At 35.5% G+C, this 24,430-nt stretch overlaps 1 protein-coding gene across 13 annotated transcripts in view; it reads left to right on the forward strand.

Annotated features, from left to right (window-relative positions):
- nrxn2a (neurexin 2a) overlaps window positions 1-24,430 on the forward strand; it is a 339,692-nt gene that overhangs the window by 82,121 nt on the left and 233,141 nt on the right. The window lies entirely within an intron of this gene.

Consider the following 24,430-nt stretch of genomic DNA (forward strand, 5'->3'; position numbering starts at 1 on the left):
GTTTTTGTGGAAAACGGGGACCGCTTGGTCGCTCACACGAATTAAATCATAATGTCCTAAGCGCGGGTTGCCTTTATCTGTCTATTACATCAGAACAGACAGATGGAGTGGTGCTGTAAAAGCTTTTATAAATTTGAATGCTCTTACACATGTTGTCCTTTAGACGATGGCAAAAAAAAGACGTTTGAGGTGATTGACACACATGTCAGGTTTTCACATCTTTGCCTATCCATGCTGAAATAACCCCATTTACCATCCCAGGCAAATATTCCAGTGAATTTCGTCGCGCTGTATTTCGGGAGCTCAGATATATTCCTACACACGGCTTCCGTTTAATTAGAGAACTGTATCACACATCTGAACTCACCGTATCCTCCCCGCCAGGTGACTCAAGATGAAAGACGAGCTGCTTTATAAAATAACATTTTCAGTGATTTGACAGACATTTCCAAGGGATGCATTAGCCATTAGCCACAGCAGTTAAGCGCACACACTCTACTCTAGGCTATCGGCGCCAGCTATGTTATTAAACCCTGTACTTCAGCACTCTGATCAGCTGCATTTGAATTTTTTTTAAATGTTGAGAATGTTTAAATGTTTTAAGTTCTTTAAAGCTTTTATAAAATGGTACTTGGTAATTGATAATTTACAATAAGTAAATATTTTTGCAGTATTACAAAAGATTTAAATTTCAAATGATTGTTGTTCTTTAACAAATCCTCCCACATCGTGATGTAGACATGTGGGGGCGTGTTAGAACGAGGTGTTTTAGGAGGGTAGATTTGACTCTTAACTTTTATAAAGAATATCTTTTTGGATTTGAGACTTTATTCTTTGCAACTTTACAGATCTTCTTTCTGTACCAAGAGCTTGTAACACTCCAAAGAGATAGCAAAAATAAAAAAAAATTGAAATCGCATCATATGACCCCTTCAAAAAATTAATTTAATTAATATTTTTTTCAATGTAAGCTCACGCTGTAAAAGGCCTAAGGTTCCACTTTAAAGTATTCTAAAGTTATCATTAAGTATTTCCCCTTAATTGCTTAAGTGTTCCTTTAAAATATGTTATATATTGCAACAAAGCCCCATACATGACCATTTTACCATAAAAAATAATAACACAGGTTTATTTTACTGATCAACATAAAGTATTCTAGATATCGAAAGTAATTCTTTAAAACAGTGCTATACAAATAAAAAATAAATAAATCAACAACTATGTTTTCATATATATTTTATCACTTCCATTGTGCACTTGAGTTAATTAGGCTAATTATCTCATGCAAGGCTTTCGTCTCATGCGCAAGAATGACTGATGGATTATAGTGGCAGTCTTGGATGTTTTCTTCTTTTTCTCTCTGATTTTTTTTTTGTCCTTGGTGTGATTTGGTTTAAATGTTCTTGTTTCCAATTCTGTAAAGCTGCTTAGCCCACAAGATGTTGTTTGCCTAGACCTCTTTAGTAATAATCTCCATTACAAATTTTGTAGTTTAGCTGTTTTTGTAGTAAAGATGAAACCTCTTTAAAGCGTCAATGGTTTGTTATGTTGCTTGTTGTGGGTGATTTTATAACTAAAGCAACTGAGTATCCATTGCCATGTTTTGCCACAGACTATCAAAGATGTATAAACACTTAGGTAAGGCTGACGGTTAAGATGTTTGTTGTGACACTCTTAAAGAAAGCCCTTGCCTCGGGGACTTTTTCCCCCCTTAGGGAGACCCTGAAGTCAAACCACTTTTCACTGGGCCATGATTCTTATTTGATACCGTAATATTCAATCAATTTTACCTCTTGGTCAGCACAATGTACTGAAAATCATGCTTGTCTGAGTTAGCAACAGTAGCAAAGAGGGGTGGAGCTTAGAGTCAGGTCATTTCTAAAACACAGTTCTCAGCTTGTTTTGAATGCACAGCCTATATAAGAAATGCTTATAACCTGCACAAAATAAATGAGTACTTATAACACACAACTAAATATGCAGGTGTTTTCAATAATAGAATTTAGGGTAATTCCCTGTTAACTCAACTGGAGGTCCCTGTCTCAGATATTTTTTTTATGCTAATATTTTTTCAAAAGAAAGATAAACATGTGTAGCGATGAAAGCCAAAATATTAAATGAAAGTGATGTGACATTCAGCCAAGTATAGTGACCCATACTCTGAATTTGTGCTCTGCAATTAACCCATCCAAAGTGCACACACACAGAGCAGTGAACACACACACACACACACTGTGAACACACACCCGGAGCAGTGGGCAGCCATTTATGCTGCGACGTCCAGGGAGCAGTTGGGGGTTTGATGCCTTGCTCAAGGGCACCTCAGTCGTGGTATTGAATGTGGAGAGAGGACTGTACATTTGCTCCCCCCACCTACAATTCCTGCCAGCCCGAGACTCAAATTCGCTATCTTATAGTCATATTGAAATTCCAATGTCTCTGGAACTGAACCAAACAGGGCCCTACAAATGAAGATGCACAAAAGCAAAGTGTGTTAATACCCAATATTTAAAAGGGAATTCTGATATCTTTAATACTTCTTGAGTTACAGACTTGCAAAATTTGAAGAATAACTTGAAAAGTGTTTTTTCCCTATTTTGAATGATCACCTTTGGAACATAATGCAACCAATATCAGTAAAGTAAACAGATTTTATTAACCTACCTTCCAATCTTTCTGTAAAAAAAAAAAAAAACATTATGATGCTGCCATCTTTCTAAAGTAATTTTTTGCACCCCTGTAATTTTGGATTTTGACCCACCTCTATAAAAAGTGCATTACTCAGTAAATACACATCCATGACATTTAATATTTTGGCTTCCATAACTATACATGTTTATCTTTCTTTGAAAAAAAAAAAAAAATGAGCAAAATCTAAAATTTGAGCCCGGGAAGCTTCTGAAATTTGGTTGATTTGATGCGGAATGAACCTTTGTGGTTATACTGTCTATTTTTACAATTTATTGTCCCACCGGTCTAAATCTCTGTGACTTTCTCTTTGGCTCAGATGGTGGCTTTGGTATGTTTCTTCATCACTCTTTGCAGTCTCTCCGTCTCCTGATGAGAGAGAGACAGAGGTGGGGGCCCCGGCTGTAATATGTTATGGGGGAAGGGGGTCTTATCTTCTTTCAGTTGGAGTGGAATAATGAAAAGAGAACTTTGTTTTTAATTAAAACGGGACCTTTGGGCATGATTATGGGGCTAGTGATTAATCACCTCTTTGGTCCACTGAAGAGGCTGTGCAGGTCGGCCCGAAGCCTGCGAACGCGAATGATTTACCCATGAACCCTCCAGAGATATGCCTGTGTTTAGACTGTTTTCCTGCAGGACCCTTCGATGCTGTTTTACATACATATATGAACCGGTGTGATATTTTTGGAGTGGATTTCCGCAATTGAAAGGTCAGCATTGTAATATGAGTGTGTGCCGGATACAATCGCACACAGGAACGGTTGTGGAAGTGGTCATATATCATAGTGAGTTTAGTGGCAAAGCAAAACAGCTGACTCAATTTTAACACCGATTTCATGTTCAAGAGTAATGTCTGCATTTGAAACAAGAAGCTTGACCTGCCTTATGCTGATTTTCAATAATATGTCTTCAAGAGATGTTCTAGATTCAGTATAAAAGCATAAATTACTTGCTACAGAAATGTATGTAAGAAAAAATAAGATTACAGTGAGGTGAAATAAAGTGGAAATATTAAAGCCAATTTCTATACATTGAAATACTCACTGTTTCAATAGAATAGCCACAAGATATAAACGTATTAACAGAACTTTTGTGTGAAAAAGCTCACCTACTAAGCTTTTCTTTGTGAAATTATATGGAATTTTACAACTTCCCTGCCATGGCAAGTCATAAAGCGACTGTGAAAATTATTTTAATAACAATTCAAATAAAACAAAAGAATTAAATGTAAGTGCTATTATAAAGTCATATGCCTTATATTTGTGCTTTTAAATCATAATAAATTGGCCCCTTTTACTTTCATTGTTGTTCATTACCATTTTTTAAGAAAATAAGGGATGAGTCAATTTCAGCATCATGCCATAAATGCTCTAAATTGACCTTAACTTGTATTGAACCCTAATTAATAATTTTAGGCCGACTAAAATGCGTTCACACGCGCACATACACACATAAAGCAGAAAGATTCACTATCTCACTAATGACCCAGGCCCCAAACTAAGCTAATTCATAATCCTGAATGTATAATGGCTTTGCGATGAGCTTAAATGAGCATATCATGTCCTTGACGTGGCCTTGGCATTCAGCAGAACAGGCGAAAGAGGAATAGAAGGAATCATGATTTTCATAAGTGCTTATTTCCCAGGCAGCTGCATTTCTCTTTCATCTTGCGCTCATTTTGACTCACTTCCTCCCTCTCTCTCTCTCTCTATCTCCTGTCCTTCTCCTTTTCACGCATTTGTCAACAAGCAGCAAAAAACGGCGGCACAAACATCCATGCTTATTTACCATAATCTGATTGTTAACTGGCGGGTATTTGAAGTATGCAGCTGCCCCCCTCTGACGGCAAGATCATATCACAGTGGTAAATATCACAAAGACACAATCCCTTTACCACTCCACACTTACTCACCTGAGACTGTGGGCTCCTTGATTGTGTAAAGTCATGTGCTGCATACTAAACACAAACTAACAAATGAATGCAAGATCCCTTCACCGCAGAGTTTCGGGACCCGCAGCTGTTGTTGCTGTGGCGAGTAAACCCGTCTGCATTTTTTAAGGTGAATTAATGCAAGTAAATCTCTGTTCCTCTTTCCTCCCCGAATCTCATCCGTATAGAAATCCGAGCCAAAGTTGCTGCCAAGGTCAGGGCTCAGAGCTAGTCCAAGACCTAATCTACAAGGCATACCCATTTCGGATGAGCCACACGGTTTCTCCATCCAAGGGATCTGGAGGAAAAGGATTCCTCTTTTTTTCACATGACCTTGGAAGACTTTTTTTCTTCTCCTCCCCTCTATTGTTATATTATTAACCCTCTGATGGCTGATGAAGCTTTTTTTAATTCATTAGAGCACCAGATGGTGGTAGTGACACCGTTATTGGTCGACATTGTTTAGGGCACCCTGTGTTTTTCTCTGAGAGATCACCTCCTGAAGAGGACATTAATCAATGCAGCCATAACCAACCGTTCTGATCTTTGAAAAGGTCACCTGATTGGCTGTGTGCTTGGTGACAATCAGTGTCAGATCTGCTAAGAGCTCATTTATTCACTGAGATAAGCCGGCCAATTGCATGGAAACTGTCAGAAAATGTTCAGGTCGTACTTCACTCCGAAATCAACAAAACAACAACAAATTATAGTGCAAGAAGACAAAGCTCTGAAAAGGAAATGAACATTAGAAACATAATGGCAATATTTTTTTCTTCAGTTTGTGCATCCTCACTTTTGGCAGGCATTTGGGATTTATTTATGTTTTGATAGCATACTGACATATATATAGAGGTTAATCTGGGTCAATTGTAATTGCCAGTAGTGGTGCAGATGCAACATCACGCTCTCAGATGGCTCTTAAGACAATCTGTCTGCTGTCATGGCCACTGTGCACCAGAGGGTTAAAATCATCACAGGGGAAGAGCAACATTTTCATAATGTTGTGAAATTTGTTTCTTCAGCTTTTTAATGAATAAGTGGATACCTACCGTGAGACTGTGAGGGAGATATGATTCACTTCAGATGGGTTCATTGTGTTCATTATGTTGCCTATTGATTACTGTTAGTGTGGGCAGTGAGCACACTCAACACATTCCGGCTTCAAACAGGAACTATAGATAAATGCTTATTTCCTATTTCATTTCACATTACTGAAACCTCATTGCTTCTCGGTTTATTTATTTATTTGATGGATGTAAGTTTTGGTCTTAATGATTTTTTTTTTCTTTTTTTTTCTTTGTGGCACCAATTCTTTTTTTACACATTGATATGAGTTGTAGAAAGAGCAGAGGACAGGATGTTTTAAACCTATTGCCTACATGAGTACCACAGCTCAATCTTTTATGTGCTTACCACATCCATACAGCATTATACCATTTTGTTTGTTTTGTGTAGTCCTTGTCACTCCAAGTAGTGCACTGCAAAATATGGCTGTTGTGATCATGAACATCTGGCTGATGGGCAATGCAAATACATTGTAGGGTGAGTTGCACTAGAAATTATTAAACTTATACCTAGATTAAATCTAATTTTCTTCTATTTTTTTATTAAAAAGCAAAAAAAAAAAAAAAAAAACAGTAGTAGTATTTTGAAATCTAATAATAAAAATAAACAATTTAATGTACATTAGTATTGTAAATACTCTGCACTTGTTGTAATATAAGCCTATTAATATCCATTTGTCTGGTGGTCATGGCTTTAGTAAAAGTGCATGACAAAGGAGTGGAGATAAAGGAGCCTTTCAATGAACAAACAAACGTAGACAATTCAAATAACATTAATCCAAGACAAGGGAGAACCGAATGGGCTTAAAGGAACACTCTGACTTTTTGGGACTTTAGCTTATTCACAGTATCCCCCAGAGTTAGATAAGTCAATACATACCTTTTTCATTTCTGTGCGTTCTGTAAATGTTATTTGACGCACCCACCGCTAGCCTAGCTTAGCACAAAGACTGGATGTAAATGGATACTGTTAGCATAGTAATCCCAATAAGTCACAAAATAATGCAAAAAATTTTTTATTTACATGTTGTGATCTGTATAGTCACAGCGTGTACAAATAACAAGGCTATATGAGACAGAGTCCATTTTTAATCGTATAAATACTGGGAACTCTGGGGGATACTGTGAATAAGCTAAAGTCCCAAAAAGTCGGAGTGTTCCTTTAAACTCAGACAGTTGATGAGGATAACTAAAAACCAGGAACAGGTGATCTAAATTAATGAAGATGAACTAATGAGAACAGGAAATTAACAAAAGAGGACAGACAGGAACTAAACAGAAAACAACACGAGACAGATATCACCCCCCCCCCCCCCCCAACCCGGAAGGCGAAACCCACACCGTAATAGTAACATCGGGGAGGGCGCCCTGAAGACTGGTGCTGGACAGGAACAGGGTGGAGACAAGGAAAGCCTCCATGCTGGTAGCTTGGGAGGCCATGGCGGAGCTGTTAGCTCAGGAGGCCATAGCAAATCAGGAGACTCGGGAGGCCATGGCAGATCCTCGGTTGTATTAGTTGGCTTAGTCACTGGTACCTATTCCACCCCAGGCATTGGAGCTGGAGCCAACACTGGAGCAAGCTCTGTGGTTGGAGACGACACTAGAGCGAGCTTTGGGGGGTGCTCTGGGAGGTGCTGACAAGGAGCGAGCACTGGAGGTCACTTTGGGATGTGTTTGCAAGGAGCAGGCACTGGAGCGAGTTTTGTGGCTGGGGCCAACCTGGGAGTGAGTTCTAAACACATGAACTCCTGGCGGGCTTGCCACATGAATGCTTGGCAGCCTTAACTTCTGATCGGCCGGCCATCTTGACTTCGAAGATGCCGGCACTCTACGGACAAGTACCAGCCACCTTCTCCAACACCACTCGTCCCCAGCCATCACGGTCTTCTCATCTTGGAGTGGAGATAAAGAAGTCTTTTAATGAACATAAACACACATAGACCATTCGAATAACATTAATCCAAGACAAATAGGAAAGATAACGAGGGGCAGACAGGTGATGAGGATAACTAAAAACCAGGAACAGGTGATCTAAATGATGAAGATCTACTAATGATGAGAAGAGGAAATTAACCAAATGAGGTTAGACAGAATATCTATCTATCTTTCTATATACTGCTTAAAAAAAATGAAAGGAACACTTTGAAAACACATTAGATCTCAATCAGGAAAAATATCGTGCTGGATATCTATACTGATATGGACTGGGTAAATAAGTTCAATTTATTTATATAGCACATATAAAACAGCCACATGCCTGACCAAAGTGCTGTACAGAGATTCAAAGTAAAATAATATAAAAATCAGCACAACTAAAGAAAACTAAATTAAACAGGGTCTCTTCCTAATAATACAATAAGTAAAAACAATAATAACACGAGCAACAAAGTATAAACACTTAGAATAATAAGCAAAGAATATAATAGAAAATTATTTATGAGCCAAAGAAAACAGATATGTTTTTAGGAGAGATTTAAAAGTGGACCGAGAGGGGTCAAGTCTATTCTCTAAAGGGAGGTTATTCCACAACGGCGGCCCAACCACTGAGAAAGCCCGATCACCTCTACGTTTGAGTCTAGATTGTCGGACTAGAAGAAAATTCTGATTACTGAATATTAAATGGATGGAGTATATGGATATGGAGACTTGTCAGAGGGCCCAAAAGCAATCACCTCAGTCTTATCTTCATTTAAGGATAAACTATTTTGGGCTAGTCATAATTTAACTTGAGAAGTAAAAGCAAAGGGATGATTTCTCTTGATAGGTAGGTAAATTTGGGTATTGTCAGTGTAAAAATGAAAAGACACCCCATGTCATCTTAGAATGGATCCCAGAGGTGGCATGTACAAAGAGAAAAGAGAGGGCGCCTTGCCTCGAGCCTTGAGGAAGACCGCAGGTTAAATGAGCAACAGAAGAAGAAAAGTTACCTAGCTTGACTAAGAATTTTCTGAGGTATGACTGAAAGCACTTAAGGATGGTTCCTTTTATCCCCACATAAGGCTCTAATCTAGGTATCAAAGTAGAGTGGTCAACAGTGTCAAATGATGCTGATAGATCTAAAAGCATGAGGACCACAAAGTCGCCAGAGTCTGCAGATAAATATATTCTGATCCAATATATATATTGTTTAGCATTCTCAATAGGGCAGATTCGGTGCTATGTGCAGATTTAAAGACTTGCATAATAATGTAATGTGTTAGGAACAAACATACAGAGGCCTGAATTCAAAGATCTGGACCAGGGCATCCCTAAGCTGCATTCTCTCGCCGCATTATTTTTCACCAGGAAGAACCCAAGACCCACTGCACCAGCGTAGGGTCTGACAATGGGTCCAAAGATTTAATCCCGATACCTAATGGTAGTCAGGGTGTCATTGTCTAGCCTGTAGAGGTCTGTGGATCCCTTCATGGTCCTTTCTATGGCCCTGTCCAGCTCTCTATGAGTAACTGCCTGTCTCCTGGAAAATTCTCCGTGCTCTTGCGACTGTGCTGGGAGACACAGCCAACCTTCTGGCAATGGCCGTCCTGGAGGAGTTGGACTACCTGTGCAACCTCTGTAGGGACAGATATCGCCTCACGCTACCAGTAGTGACACAGACCCTAGCCAAATGCAAAACTAGTGAAAAACAGTCAGAAAAGATGAGTAGGGGAAAAAAATGTCAGTGGCTTCCATTCCTGTTTTTGGGGTATATATATATATTACATTTAGATATTGCTACATAGTAGTCATTTTTTTTGTAATTTTTTTTTAATGCATCATTTAGTACATAAAAGCAAGACCTTTGAGTTTCTGTGTTTAATACTTTTTGTTGTTGTTCCTCATGTTCCTCATGAGTAAATTCGAAAATGAAAATAAGTGCTTTGCGTTCACAGTTGGACAATGGCTTGAACCACCATAGACAAGTTCAGTTAACATGTTCCAGAGCTGTTCTGTGTCTAAGCCTGTGACTGAAATACACGTTTGGAATTTAAAGTCCACAAAGATCCTTGCTATGTCATTCATGATTAGATCAAACCATTGTGATCCGATGATTAAGTACTAATCGCAACAGGCTTTACTGCAAACAAGCTACACCACTTACTCTAAACCTTTTCCAAAGCCTCAAAAAGTCAACCTACAATGGCTTTATAACAGGTGCACACATGGTAATGACACAAGCCCGTGTGAATGCTGTGGGGTCTGGAATCACCAAGTTTGATCTCTCTGCTCTCATCTCTCCAGTACATCTAAGTCAGTCTACTGATGTTTGGTCCTGCGGTGGAGATGACATTTGTTTGAGAACTGCTACCACCTTATCAGGCAGACAAGAGTGACTAACATGTTGCTCTGCGTAATATTGAAGCTGTCAATATATTTGGTTTACTGATGTGTGCTCCGTTTCAAAACCTAGTAAACTGAATATGTAAGCAGCTGCCTTGAAGGGAACATCCTAACTGCCGTAAGTGACCATTTGGAATGCTATATGTAGGTAGTAACTACATATGTGCTACACAAATAGCATTTTGCGCAGTACTCACATTCTGTATAAATAATTTCAATAGCGTTTGATTTTAGCATGTTGCTAAGCTAACAGCAATACTGCTTAAAAATGCATAGTTCACAATAGTGTTGTCAAAAGACCCGGTACTGAAAATGTGACGGTACCAGGTTTCTTTAAGTACCAGTGGTACAGAGGACCCGGTCAACCCGGTTCTTGACCCATACAGTGCTATGATTTCCGCAAAGCAGAATACGCGGACGGAATCTCAAAATCCTGTCATGAAAATGAAACTTACATTTTAATATGGACAGTCACGGAATTTGTCAAAGTTAGCATAAATTAATCAAATCAAATCTCCGTATCGACCAGTATCTATAAATGTTAAGCTGCAAAAGTTGGTTGAAATATGAATCATGCAAGTTCTGTACATCTCTGTGTGAATGAATGAATGACAGAGACGAGCGGGTTTGTTTACTACATAGACTGAAACGCGTGACGCTTGCGGTAATTTCAGCATCTCAATGAGGACATAAATACATAAACAACATCACCAGAACTGTTCTGATTCACTTCACAAGCATTTTACAGATTCATCTGAGTAAAACCAGTGTCAAAATAAAAGTAGCCCGTCAAAATAAAAGGTTTTTTTACATAAAGGCATTGTTCTAGAAATATTACTAGGTTTAGTAGAATGTATTTGATACTGCTACTACTTTTGAAAAAATAATAAAACTTTATTTTTTAAATAAATAAATCACACAATATTGCTTCCATGTTTAAATTTTAATAGCAAATCCCCTTTATTTATAAAAAAAAAATGTTTACATTTCATTAATTAAAAGACAAATTAAATTTGGGTGAAACTTGTTTACTGCTTTCCATAATTATATTACTTGTAGAAAAACTTTAAACATAATTGTAAATAAGTATAAAGAATGCCATTGGTTTTATTTTTAGTGATAAAAAGATAAATTGTAACTTTGCATTAATTAGAGTTAACATTTCTATCATTTCCTCAGCCATCTTGGTTGTAGTTTACCTTTCAAAAGTTTGGGATCAGTGTGATGTTTTCAACATCAATAACAATAAGAAATATTTCTTGAATAGAAAATCAGCATAATATAATTATTATAATTTGTGAAGTATCATATGACACTGAAGACTAATTAATTTACTTTCATCATAGAAATTATTTTAAATTGTAATATTTCATACTATTACTTTTTTTTACTGTATTTTGAATCAAACAAATACAGCTTTGATGACCATGTGAGAGTTAAATGAGTTAGGTAGCAGTGTACTGTAAGTTACAGTACAAGTCTTTTTAAAAAATCCTTGTTTACCTTGATTATGTATTATGTAGTATACAGGCCAGGAGACCCATCACTCATTTTCAAGTGTCAGCTTGTAAATGTTCATTTGTGTGCTTCATACATATCTCATAAAACAATTATAACGTATGTGTTCATTGATTGTCTAGGTCGCACATAGTTTTCTAGCATGATGCAGTAATACACAGCTGTTTTGAGCAGGTATAGCAATGATTGCTCGAGTTTTGTTTGAGGCAGTTCTGTTGTCTCTCAGTTCACCACATTTAGTCTGCCATGATCAGAAATTCCATTTACCCTCAGACACTTCTGGAAACCTTGTTTTTTCCCCAGAGCACCTCTGCCAGTCACAAAATCTCTTTAGCTTTCCACAGTGATGACAGGTTCAGAGGACAAAACCACAGCACCTGCCCCCTCCTTTACACACACACACACACACACACACACACACACACACACACACACACACACACACATGCTAATATAGGAAAGCCTCACCATGCACATTGATTTTCAGTCTTCAGTCGTCATTGCTGTGGTAGAATCGGCGCCAGGTTGTTATTGACATATGTATGTTAAGATTACATATTTGTGGATGCATGGTGTAGTTATTCGTTTTCAGCATGATGATCAAACTTATTATGCAGTTCTACTCGTTACATTTATCTAATTTTAGATTTTTTTTCTTCTGTTGATACAAAATGTTTAATTTTTTATTATTTTTTAGCTTCAGAATACAAGATTTGCATTTTATATATTATTGTATTTAATATTTGTCATTAATTACTCACCCTCGTTCCAAAACTGTAAGACCATTCATCTTCAGAACACAAATTAACATGTTTTTGACAGCAATGAATTTGAATAATTAATGACATGATTTTCATTTTTGGGTGAACTACCCCTTTAAATGTGTGTACAGTATGACAACTTAAGAGCACAACTGTATATATTTCAATTTTCCAGTGTTTTAAACTGATAAACAATGACTGGTAGCAGTCCACTGGAATAAAAATAATTGCACAGGTTGTTCTCTTTCGACAGATAATGATCGTCCCTTGAGGCTGCGATTGTGAGAATCTTTTCTCCTGCCTGTGAAATATGCTCATGCGACGATAATGATGGTTTGTTGATTGAAGCTCCCCAAGAGAAAGCTGCATGATAGTGCTTGAATATTGCCCGAATGGAATAGTGTTCTTGCCTGTATTTTAAACACAGCACCTTCATAGATATAAAGAATCAAAGATTGCCAGAATGGTTTCTATTGTTTTGCAACCAGATTGCATCACAGCAAAATTGGCCTTTTGTTTTCCTTTTTTTTTCTCATTAACTTTTATTTATGAGAGGCCCATGGCCTACGACAGGGATGATCTTTTTTTCACAGCAAGAGTCCAGATCAAGGGATAACCTGTTTGGAAGTCTATATGCTGCATTACAGCAGGAGATGAATTGCTTTGGAGATACGGGACTTTACCCAGGGTGCTGAGCAAGGCTGCTTGTGGAACAAATATTGTGAATGTCTATTGACCATACAGGACAAAATGTGAGAGAGAGGGATGTGAATTTACGATTGGGACTTTTATTTATAGTGTTCAGCATAGTTGGTCTTCTGCTAATGAATATTTTTGATGGAAGACACTTACTGTACCTTATGAACAGATGTAAAGATTGATTTATTTAATTGGGAAACTGTGTTTTCTTCTATTTTATATCGTGGCTGGCTAATTCTTGAACTGACATTTTGGAGCTATTAAAAGAAGTGGTTCACACAAAAATAAAAATTTGCTAAGAAATAACTTACCCTCATACCGTTCAAGATGTAGATGAGTTTATTTCTTCTTCGGAACAGATTTTGAGATATTAACACCAATTGACCCTCTAGAATCCAAACAACTAATAAAAGTGACTCAACAATCCATAAACTAAAAAAGGTCATGGTTATAAAGAGAAATATTCACAGATCAATTCATTTTGATGTGAGAGGACAACAGAGGATGATTTTTCACTATGGGTTTTGTATTCATATTTTGGCCAGAAGTGAAGTTGAAAGTTAAAACACCTTAATGATGTATTTGACAGACATTTGTCAGTTGATGGGCTCGAAGTCATGTGGATTACTTTAGGATTGTTGTGATGTTTTTATCAGCTGTTTGGTGTTTCATTCTGACAGCACCCATTCACTGCAGATGAATCCATTGGTGAGCAAGTGATGTAAAGCTACATTTCTTCAAATCAGTTCCAATGAAAATAATGACAATAAACTCATCAACATCTTTGATGAACTGAGGGTAGGTAAATTAAAATTGTTGGTTTAACTATTCCTAAAGACACAGTACCTGTGGTTGATCTGTGATACAGAGTTGGGAAAAATTCTAAATTAGAAAGTCGTCTACATTTCAGATTCACATTCAAATTGGCTGCAGCACACAGGATGTTAATTTGGAATGACATGGAAAAAGCATCCAATCTATTTTAAATAGTCACTACTTGTTAGACATTTTTATATTGAACTGTACTTCAGTGTAATTTAGTACTATTGAAACAATAGTCACAGCCAGCAATAAGGATTAAAATTTTGACAACAGCATCAGTCTGCTCTCCGTTCACTGTAATATAAACGATTAAAGTAGTAAATAAAAACGTGCATAAATATTCTTAATCTAGTATTTTATATCTTGATGTTGAACTTCATTTGAAGAGTTTGGGGTAATGAGCATTATGGGAATTGAGATGTCCTTGAAATGAAGGTTAATTTGAATTAATTTTGAGTATACATTTCAATAGGAGACTTTAAATACTAATTAACAGATTTCTATTATTTCTGAATGAAAATGTAATGTTCTATAATAAATGCTATATACAGTTACATGCTTTCTGGTCAAATTTGTGCTGTGAATGAGCCGGGAACGTATTATATTTTGATATAATATCCTTCTTTTAGTTTGAATTCTACTCAAATTCTCATTAGTTTTACATCATGTTTGTTTCAAATTCAGTTCAAGTTTAGAAACATCATTTTCAATTCATTTCTGAATAATGCTGAAGTCTGCTGTGATTTTAAACATCAATGTGAGATAAATTCCCTTCATTTTAGTGTTCATTACGTTTCTTTCACACAGTATGAGTTTTTAACAGTTGTTGGAGCCCTTTCATCAGATGGCTGGCAACCGTCTTCAATATGGTGACATAATGTTTGTATGAAAACTCCTCTCTTTTCCCTCTAAGGACAGATTTTATCTGTGAAATCCAACAGAGCAAAGCAGCCTGTGGGTGCTTTTAATATTTTAAAGATGAGGCTTAATGACACCATAGGGCTGGGGAGGAGAAACATGTTCAGTAAAGACCAGTGAGACTCTGCTTTGAGCCTGTTGTCATCTTCCTCTGGGGAAACTTATTTCTGCTCTATTTCTCTCACAAATCAATTAAGTCATTATGCATTCCACGTTGAGCATGTGCATATACATGTCCTTAATATGAATCTAGATTATGTGTGCTGCGTGTGTGTGTGTAGGCAGTGCCATTAGGTACACTGTAGAACAAGATTTCATGCTAAGCCTCAAATATTACAGTTTGAAGCAAAAGGGTCATGTGGATTGTAAATAGAACTTTCAAAGGGCATCTATTAACTAATATATTTACATTGTAATTATGTATATGTATGTATTATTCTGTCTGGGTATCTGTGGTTGACTGATATTGTCTTTTTGACACCCAATGACGATGTCTTAGAGAGCAGCATGGCCAATAACCAATATAAAGCTTATTACAGTATTTTTCACACATAAAGAAATATTATATATATATATATATATATATATATATATATATATATATATATATATATATATATATATATATATATATATATATATATATATATATATATATATATATATAATTTTTAATATCTCACAGCTGGATCCAAATAAGTCTGCAAGGTTTGTACAAATGAAATGTTTATTAGACATTCAAATAATTATATATAAATGCATAAACGAGAAAGTATTATGTTTTTGCCTGTCTATCTCTAACAAAATAAAAGCCATACAATCTATCCGTTGTATGTTAATACAATTAATAATAATCCTCTTGCATGCTATAATGATTAGTTGTTTATTTATTTTCACATTTTTTAAATGTAATTTTTTATATTTATTCGGTCATGTGTTACGTAATAAAACTAATAGTAATTGATCAAAAGACTGCTTGCATGCTTAACAAACAAAAAAGTGTGTGCATGTGATATTTATTTTGTATTTGTATTTATATATGTTATGTTACAAAATTATGAATAATAATATTATTAATAATATCTTGTTAATTTATGCATGTATGCATTTATGTACTTATTTATTTATTGTATTTATGCAATAAAATGAGTAATACTCCCCTTGCATGCTTAATAAACAAGAAAACATGTACAGTATTTATTTATTTTGTGTATGTTATTTAATAAAATTAATAATAGTCCCCTTACCTACTAAACAGACAAGGAAATATTTATTTTTACATTTTATATATGTTTTTTTTTAATTGAATCTCTATTTATTAAGTCGTGTTAAGTAATAAAATGAATAATAAATGTTCCAAGATCTGTTTGCATCCTAAACAAACAAGAAAATATTTGTTTGTTGATTAATAATTAATAAATAGTAATTTTTTTTTGAAGTTATTCTGTTTTTATGTATATATTTGTTTTTTGGTCAGGTGTTATGTTGCCCCCACTGAAAACACTGGTGCTAGTTTTACTATTGTTGATTTAGTGCTCTTTGAATGCTGCTGTCCCTTGACACACATTACTGTCATGGTCAGTCTCATCTTCTATCTTCACACAGGGGGAAATAGCAGTTAACTCCAACAGATATGCTTTCTCTTGTCCTCTCTTTCTGTGTGTCTCTCTCTCTCATAGCCATGTTTAATCTGCAAACCAAATGGCTTCGGCTGCTGCAGGGCCTTGACTTAATCAGCTGTTGATATTTCTCTCTCTCGCTCTCTCTCTCCACAAGCAGTGGAGACAAACCAACCTGTCAGAAAAAGCGACACATAAACACACCGCCACAGATGACATTAAAAATGAGTTCTGTGTCGTATTTGTCCCTGTTGTCTCTTCAGAAGCAGTGAGGTTGGAGCGTGTGTGTGTCTTTAATTGGACATGTCTGCTTCAGATCCGCACTTTGAGCTCAGCCAGGCAGAGGGAGAGGTTGTGATGAGAGCCTCAGATGCTGCATCCTCGGAAGAGGACACAGTTTGCTGGAATAATAACACTCTCAAGATTACATTTGGATTGCCATTATTTCCCACTGTGCAGCATTCAGTCGGTCTTTACAGTGTGGCCTGTGTCTTCTCTACCATCGGCCGCCTGCTTATTTACAGGGGCTTTATCATTATTGTTTTCAATTGCTTCAATTTTCTTTTCACTTGCTTTATTTTGTTCAATACCTTGTAATAATTTGGCACAATCCAGATTCTGCAAATACTGCCACTTTTTTTCATAAACGTGCGTTTTCTGTGTGAAAAAGAGTTTGGATTGTAATGTTTGATGGGAATCATAGCTCACGAAGAGATTTTGAGCGAGTCACAATCCGTTTTCATTAATGATTCTAAAATACATTTAAATTGTGACTTCAAGTCTCACAGCTGAAGACTTTGATTGGGTTTTGGGTGTTATAAAATAAAGCCATTTGACTCCAAGTTGATTTTATTTATTTTATTTTTATTTTGAGTGAAACAAGTTACTCTTATGAATCAATTCTTTTTAGTGATTTAATAACATAAAACACAGCTAGTGTAGTTTAATTCCTGAACAAGTGACTGAGTTTTTCTTTTCTTTTTTCTTTTGTGAATAAAAAGAATAGAATTATGTTGGTTTTTGTGAAAAGTGGGGACATCCCATAGGCGTAATGGTTTTTGAACTTTACAAACTGTATATTCTAAGGCCCTACACCAACCGTACACCTATCCCTAACCCTCACAGGAAACTTTGTGCATTTTTACTTTCTCAGAAAAACTCATTCTGTATGATTTATAAGCATTTCCTCATATGTAACCCTCTCCTTGTAATACCCCTGTCATACCCATGTCATTATACTGAGTTGAGTCCTGTTTTGTCACAAAAACAAGAGCACACACACACACACACATAAAGCTTCATTCATTCATTCATTTTTTTTTTTAATCAACATTTGAATGTTGGCACGTTCCATCAAAGAAACAATATTTTGAACCAAAAGAAATAGCATTTTTGTTGAAGTATGAATCTATCAAAACCTCCAAATCTTGCACAGCATCAATATTTCTCACTGTAATGGCTGTTTTGATTCATATGCGGCTGAATATTGGTGATCATGTTAGTCTGTGAGCAACTTCGCCCATGAAAAGAAATATACAAAAAAAAAAATTGAAATACGTTCATTTTGTGCTAATTATATTACAAATCCATGTACAATACATATTTATGTGCTTAATAAAAAATACCCTGCATTTGTACTTGTGGTACTTAAAGTCTGCTAAATTGGAACAACTAACTTTGTGTTTTAATTGTGAGAGCTGAGGTATATTATATAGAGATCATACAGTCCTTAATAACAGTCAAATTAAAACACATTTTATGAATAATATTTAGAAATATGCATTGTGCGATAAATACTCCAAATAAACTAAATTCTTATGTGATACTTCAATAAATGTGTCAATGGATTTGTACTTAGTATGAAATAAATGTATTTTAAATAAATTATGGCAGGGTTTTAAAAGAGTTTTTAAAAGGTTTTTTTTTTTTTTTCTTAAATACTATACAACGTACTATAAATCATTTTGCAGAACTGGAACCAAAATTGCTGTTGGTCATGATTCCAATGCTTGTTAGCCAATAGATAAAAACTAGTTTTTGTCAGATTTAGCCTGACTCCATCCTCAATCACTAATGCCCTCAATGCCATTTTTGCTGCACTGCACACTAAATTGCACTCTGTATCTGTAATGTTTTGTCCTTCACATCCCTTTTCAATAAACAGAAGTATTAATAATTCTTTTATCACTCCGATTCCGAATTGTTTGTGAGCCAGAATCGCTTGAGAACGACTCTGTGAATGGCTTTCTTTCCCTCCCACCCCTAGTTTGATCATAAGTCCCCGCAATCCATGTCATGTCCTCCCTCTCTGTCATTCTCTCCAGCTCATAACCTCATTGCCTTTCTTTTCCTTCTCCCAGTCTGTCGCTGTTGATTTCACACCCCCTCTCATTTAGTGTTAGTGTTTTCATATCTGAGACATGGACATTAGTGTGTAATGACAGTAAGTCTTGACGCCTAAAGAACTGATTGCTCCAGTCCTGTCATATCAAAGACACAAAGGAGTCTTAAGTAAATAAATCAGGCTATTCTGCTCCAGCCTACACCGAGAGCATCCTGACAGCGCGCTCTGAAGGTCTGGGGTGAACACTGTTTATTTCTCTCATCTCTTTTGAAGTTTGAGATCGGAGGCTGGACATGAAGATTTAGACGTCTCATCAGCAACACCACATATCTGCACATAACTAAAGCTGGCTTTACTGGCTCTGTGTAAAGGGGTGATTCCAGTGGCTGTTGTTTTGCTCAGTTTTCCTCTGGCTTGGCCTGAAGGAGAGTGTCATTAATGCTGTAACAGTAGAGTGTGTTTATTCGGCGCTTTTAAGGGAAAATTTCCCCATTTACTCAAATGCTGACCACGGTGAATGTAAATAGCCATTAGTCAGAACTAGCAGACACGTAACCTGTCAAATTAATGCTAAACCTGCATTTCAGATCATTTTTGGACTATTAGGCTCAACAGTAAAGATGGCCAGATGGCCCCGGGCCAGAAAGAGTTTCAGGCCAGTTCACAAAACTGTCACTCACCCCTTTTGGGTCATGTACTGTACATGTACTTGTTTGTACAATCAACAAATAAAGAAATACATTTCTTATTTGACTACTAAAAGACAGCATGGAATCAAATTTGACCCTATGAACTTTCATAACATCCCTAGTTGTTGAGCACGATTCTCACTGCACTTAAAAAACAGTTTATATTCATAATGTTTCATCAAAATGTAATCACATTCTCTGATATCAAGAACTTCTATTATTGACCAATAATATCATGTCCGAACTATAATATTTATAACTTGATTTCTCCTCCTACCAACCAATTTCCTGATGAAATGAAGTCACAGTATGCTGTTAAATGCATCACATTATGAATGTTAAATGTGTTGCATGCATTTTTGAGGTTCCATATAAAAAATAAAAAATATCTATTCTATTCTGTTCTGTTCTGTTGTTCTATTCGGTCCCACTTTATAGGGGTGAGTAATTTTATTTCATGGTAATGTTATATCACAGTATAGTTGTATGTGTTTTAAATAATGTATTGGTGGTACCATAGAAATGTCATAATTCTTATCATCAGCATCAGCGTCACAAAAAATAATACTAGCCTACAAAAAATGAAGACAAGTAAACAGTCTGTGATTAAATTAGAAAAAAAGTAATTACAAGCAATAGGACAAAAAAAAAAAAGTACAGTAAAACAAAAAAAAATAAGAAATGCTAAAAACACTGTATGAATGAATCAAATGTATAAAAACACCTTCACTGTGTAAATTAAATATATATTTCTTCTTATAAAGTTACGGAAATTATTTAGATTTTCTTTCTTTTGTTTTTCTCTTTCTTTAGACTGCTGTCACTTTAAGAGCTGCGCAGATCCAATATAATGTTAGACGTGTTTTCTTTCTTAAGACCTAAATGACCATGTTTACGAGGATACTTGCAAAGACGGGCATTTTGTAACATATGAGTTTGTGTATTTAACCATTCAAGGCCTATAAAGCAGCAAAAATAATTCTGTTCAATACTCCTGTGTACTTTGAGCACTGTCTTAACGTGCGCTTGCCTCTCTGACAGCATTCAGAAACTCAGACATCTCAGACAGCACGCGCATACAACGGAACGAGTTCTCTTTTGCTGCTGATGGCCTTTAATTGGCTTAAAATCACTTGTTTTTCATTTGCAATGCTTAAAAACGTGTGAAAATGATAAGTTTTCATGAACACGCAGTACAGAAATGTCACATGAGCGTGTAACCCACGATAGAGACAGTAGTCCAGAATCTCTACTCGTTGACAAATTTATACCGGTTAATCATGTCTACCGGGATCTCACCCACCCCTACAGTGTTCTTACATTTAAAGTAATCATTTGGTACAATGAACTTATTGTGTACATATATGTTTTTATATTGTACTTTTTATTTTGTATAAAATATATATATATATATATATATATATATATATATATATATATATATATATATATATATATATATATATATATATATATATATATATACACCTGGATGTAATTCCATCTGTAATTCCATATCTAGTGCAGAAATAAGTTTTAAAAATTTATATATATATATATATATATATATATATATATATATATATATATATATATATATATATATATATTTTTTTTTTTTTTTTTTTTTTTTTTTATTACAAATAATATCTGCCTTTGGGGTAGCACAATTTCTGTGATTTTACTAACTGTCTAAACAGATCTAAAGATGATCTAAGGGTTCATTTGCAGGGTATACTGCTTATGTAGCCACATAACAGCAGCCTACATATCCATACACAAATAATCACACACTAAAAATATTCAGACAAGTCATTTTTTTATGAATATTACATTTATCATAAAATACAGTATGTTTAATCAAAACTATTTACTGTTTTTTTTTTTTACAATGTCTAGCTCTGCCATTTACCTTTCTTTTTAAAACTACTCATTGGTGTTAGTTGTCAGAGCCTTGATCATATCTTCTGACCAAAACCTTCAGAAGTACAGTACTCCAGTGGTGTATGATTGGAGACTGCATCTTTAGTGATATCCTTATCAGAGAAATTTATGTTGAGACAGATAAAAATCCTTTATCAGACACCAACAAAAATGGGTTCAAGGCAATGGCATTTTTTTGGATGGTGAAAAAAACAACAAAAAAAACCTTACCTGTCTAATAGCTTTCTGAAATGGAAATAACCCTGATTATTTTCAAGACTAAATAATCTTGATGCAAGTCAAACCCAATCATATTTAAATATTTTAAAGAATTCACCAATTTTGCAGAAATCACACATTTCACAGAATTCACACATTCCACAGATTTCAAACAATACAGTCTGATAGCTTATTGTGCTCTACTTATCACGATAATATCACGTATAACCCCCACATTACAGAACATTTTCACCTTATTATTTACTGTAATATTCGTTTAATTTGCAATAAAATTCAAAATGATAACAAATAAGACATTACAAATCAATATTGTATTTTGTCACTGACAAAAATGGTCTAAAAGTATGTTGCTGTCAAATTAGATGTACAGTTCATTTATGTAATATGTAAGGTGTACAGGCAAAATTTGCTACTGCTCTAGCCCAATGTCAGTGTGATCTACACATTGTACTGATCAGAAAAATGACCTTTTATTCTATTCCTCACTCTACAAAGATACAGTTGTATTCAGCATGTCGAAGTTGTTAAAAACAGTAGTATCAAAATACAATTCCTGCATGACAAACAAACAGCTATCAACTGCTTATGAACCTGAATTTGATCAGCTTCCTGCTGCCCATATACAGTTGGGCTTCCCTGTAAACATGCAAAAAGATCGACAGGCATCTGTTTGGTGAATCAGAACAAATCTGACTATGGATATTTTATATTCCATTAAAAAAAGATTAGACACGGCACCTTTAATGCAAACCAAGCTTTCTGTCTGCGAATATATTTGAGTCACAATTCATTTGTCAGAAGCTTGTTACTATCTGACTAAATTTGCTGCTGCAGCGGTAACATCTAAGGCACTTTCTGGTTGCACTTTTGAAAAGTTTAAAGCTTCTCTGATATTGTCGAGTCCCATCATGTCACGTCGGTTTATTGTTAGAAACATTACCTTATACTTAGTCATAGCCCTGTGTTTTGTGGGTCATATTCTCTTTGCGTCACCCTGTAGTCAGTGAGAAAAAAAAAACCCTCTTAAGCACACATGGCTCAGCAGGGGCTTGGTTTCTGTCATCTCTTAAAGAGTTCCACTCTGCGTGGTAGGTCTGCTTGTTGTGGAACACGCTCTGGCTGTTTATTCTCCAGTGAACCAAGTGGCACTATGATAAGATTCTGCCACTGTAATTTTGCAAGGTCAAATTTCCTTGGTGAAGATGTCTGGTTGGTTGATTCCTCCCCAGTCGTTTCTTTCCTAACTGATGGTCTGAGCCTTCGTGCTTGATGAAATATCACAAGTCTTCAAATTAATGCTATGCTCTGCTGGTTAAACCTGGAATGGAATATTTCATACTATTTTTAGCAGCTGAGCAGGTTATGTATGCATATCTGAAGGACGAATATTGCTGTTCCGGTGCTGTAAAATAAGATTGTCTGAGATATGTTGGCGGAAACTTGATAGATTTTGTAGACATGTATCAATTAGATGAAAAATGACTTTGGTCTGCCTCTTGAAGTGAGTACATCTAGGATCCCAGGAGGCTGTTTGTAATGCCTGATTGAAAGCCATTAGAATTGGTGTGGTTGTGTATGGTGTAGGTTAAGTTAGTGTTCTATGCTATGCTAGTGGTACTATATCTTTCATTTAGTTATTATTTTGTCAAGTCATATTTATCAATTTTAGTACATTTTACTAAGTTAGCATGTGGGTTTAGTCGAAATAAATAACATTGTAGTAACTTTGTTTCTTTTTGTGCAGATGCTAGATTTAAAATTGCACTTACCAGATCATTAAAATGTTTGGCGTCAGTAATTATTTATTTATATTTATTTTTTTTAATGTAAAAAATTAAAATTAAAAAATAAAACCGATAACTGTAACTTTTTATCTCACACTTCTGATTTTTTTTTTTTTTTATTGCAAATTTTGAGTTTACATCTCTCAGTTTTGAATTGTGTGCTATAAATAGTGGTATAAAGGCAGAATTGCGAGAAGTTTGTTTTTCGTATAATTGCAAGTTTATATCTCAATTCTAAATAAGGTCCCAATTGTGAGATATAAACTCGCAATTCTTTCTCAGAATTGTTAAAATATAAAGAAGTTTGTTTTTGGTATAGCACTTTATTTTACAGTCCTGTTCCTCATGTACATACTATGTACTTATTATAGTAATTACAATAACTATGCAATAACTAGGTTCTAACCCTGAACCTACCCCTAAACCTAACCCTACCCCATGTAGTTACCTTGTATTACCAGAACTTTCTTAGATAAATACACTGTAAGTACACCATAAGTACATGTACTGTAAAGTGCAACCTTGTTTATTTCTCGCAGTTGTGAGTTTATATCACGCAATTCTAAGAAAAAGTTGCGTTTTTGTATTACGCAAATAAAAATAAATGATTCATGGCCTCATATAAAGAAGTTTGTTCTTTTTCTCGCAATTGTGAGTTTATATCACGCAATTCTAAGAAAAAGTCGCTTTTTTTTATTACTCAAATAAAAATAAATGAACCTGCAGGGTTTCAGTTTACTGATGTCCTTCCACTGTTTAGCTTCAGCTGAAGCAGATCAGTCTCTGATAAACTATGATTTGGATTGTTAATATCTTGCAGTCTTATTTTTTTCTTGTCATTTTCTTCAACAGTATATTTAAATGACTGTCATTTAATTACCACCATGATGTAACAGTAGGTTTTGTTGACTATATTCAAACTGCCTGAGACTTCAACACTCTCCGCTGTGCTGTCTAGATGTTTTGAACAAATCTTATGTTAACACTCTGCCTTAAGAATCATGTCCAATTGGCGTCAGACTAACCCAAATCTAGGCTAATTACACAGGGCTTCCCTTTACATCACATAGGCAACCCACCGAATATTCGAGTTTGAAAATCTGTAGTA

The sequence above is a fragment of the Carassius gibelio genome, chromosome B21 (assembly GCF_023724105.1).
Source record: "Carassius gibelio isolate Cgi1373 ecotype wild population from Czech Republic chromosome B21, carGib1.2-hapl.c, whole genome shotgun sequence".
NCBI classification, from domain to species: Eukaryota; Metazoa; Chordata; class Actinopteri; order Cypriniformes; family Cyprinidae; genus Carassius; species Carassius gibelio.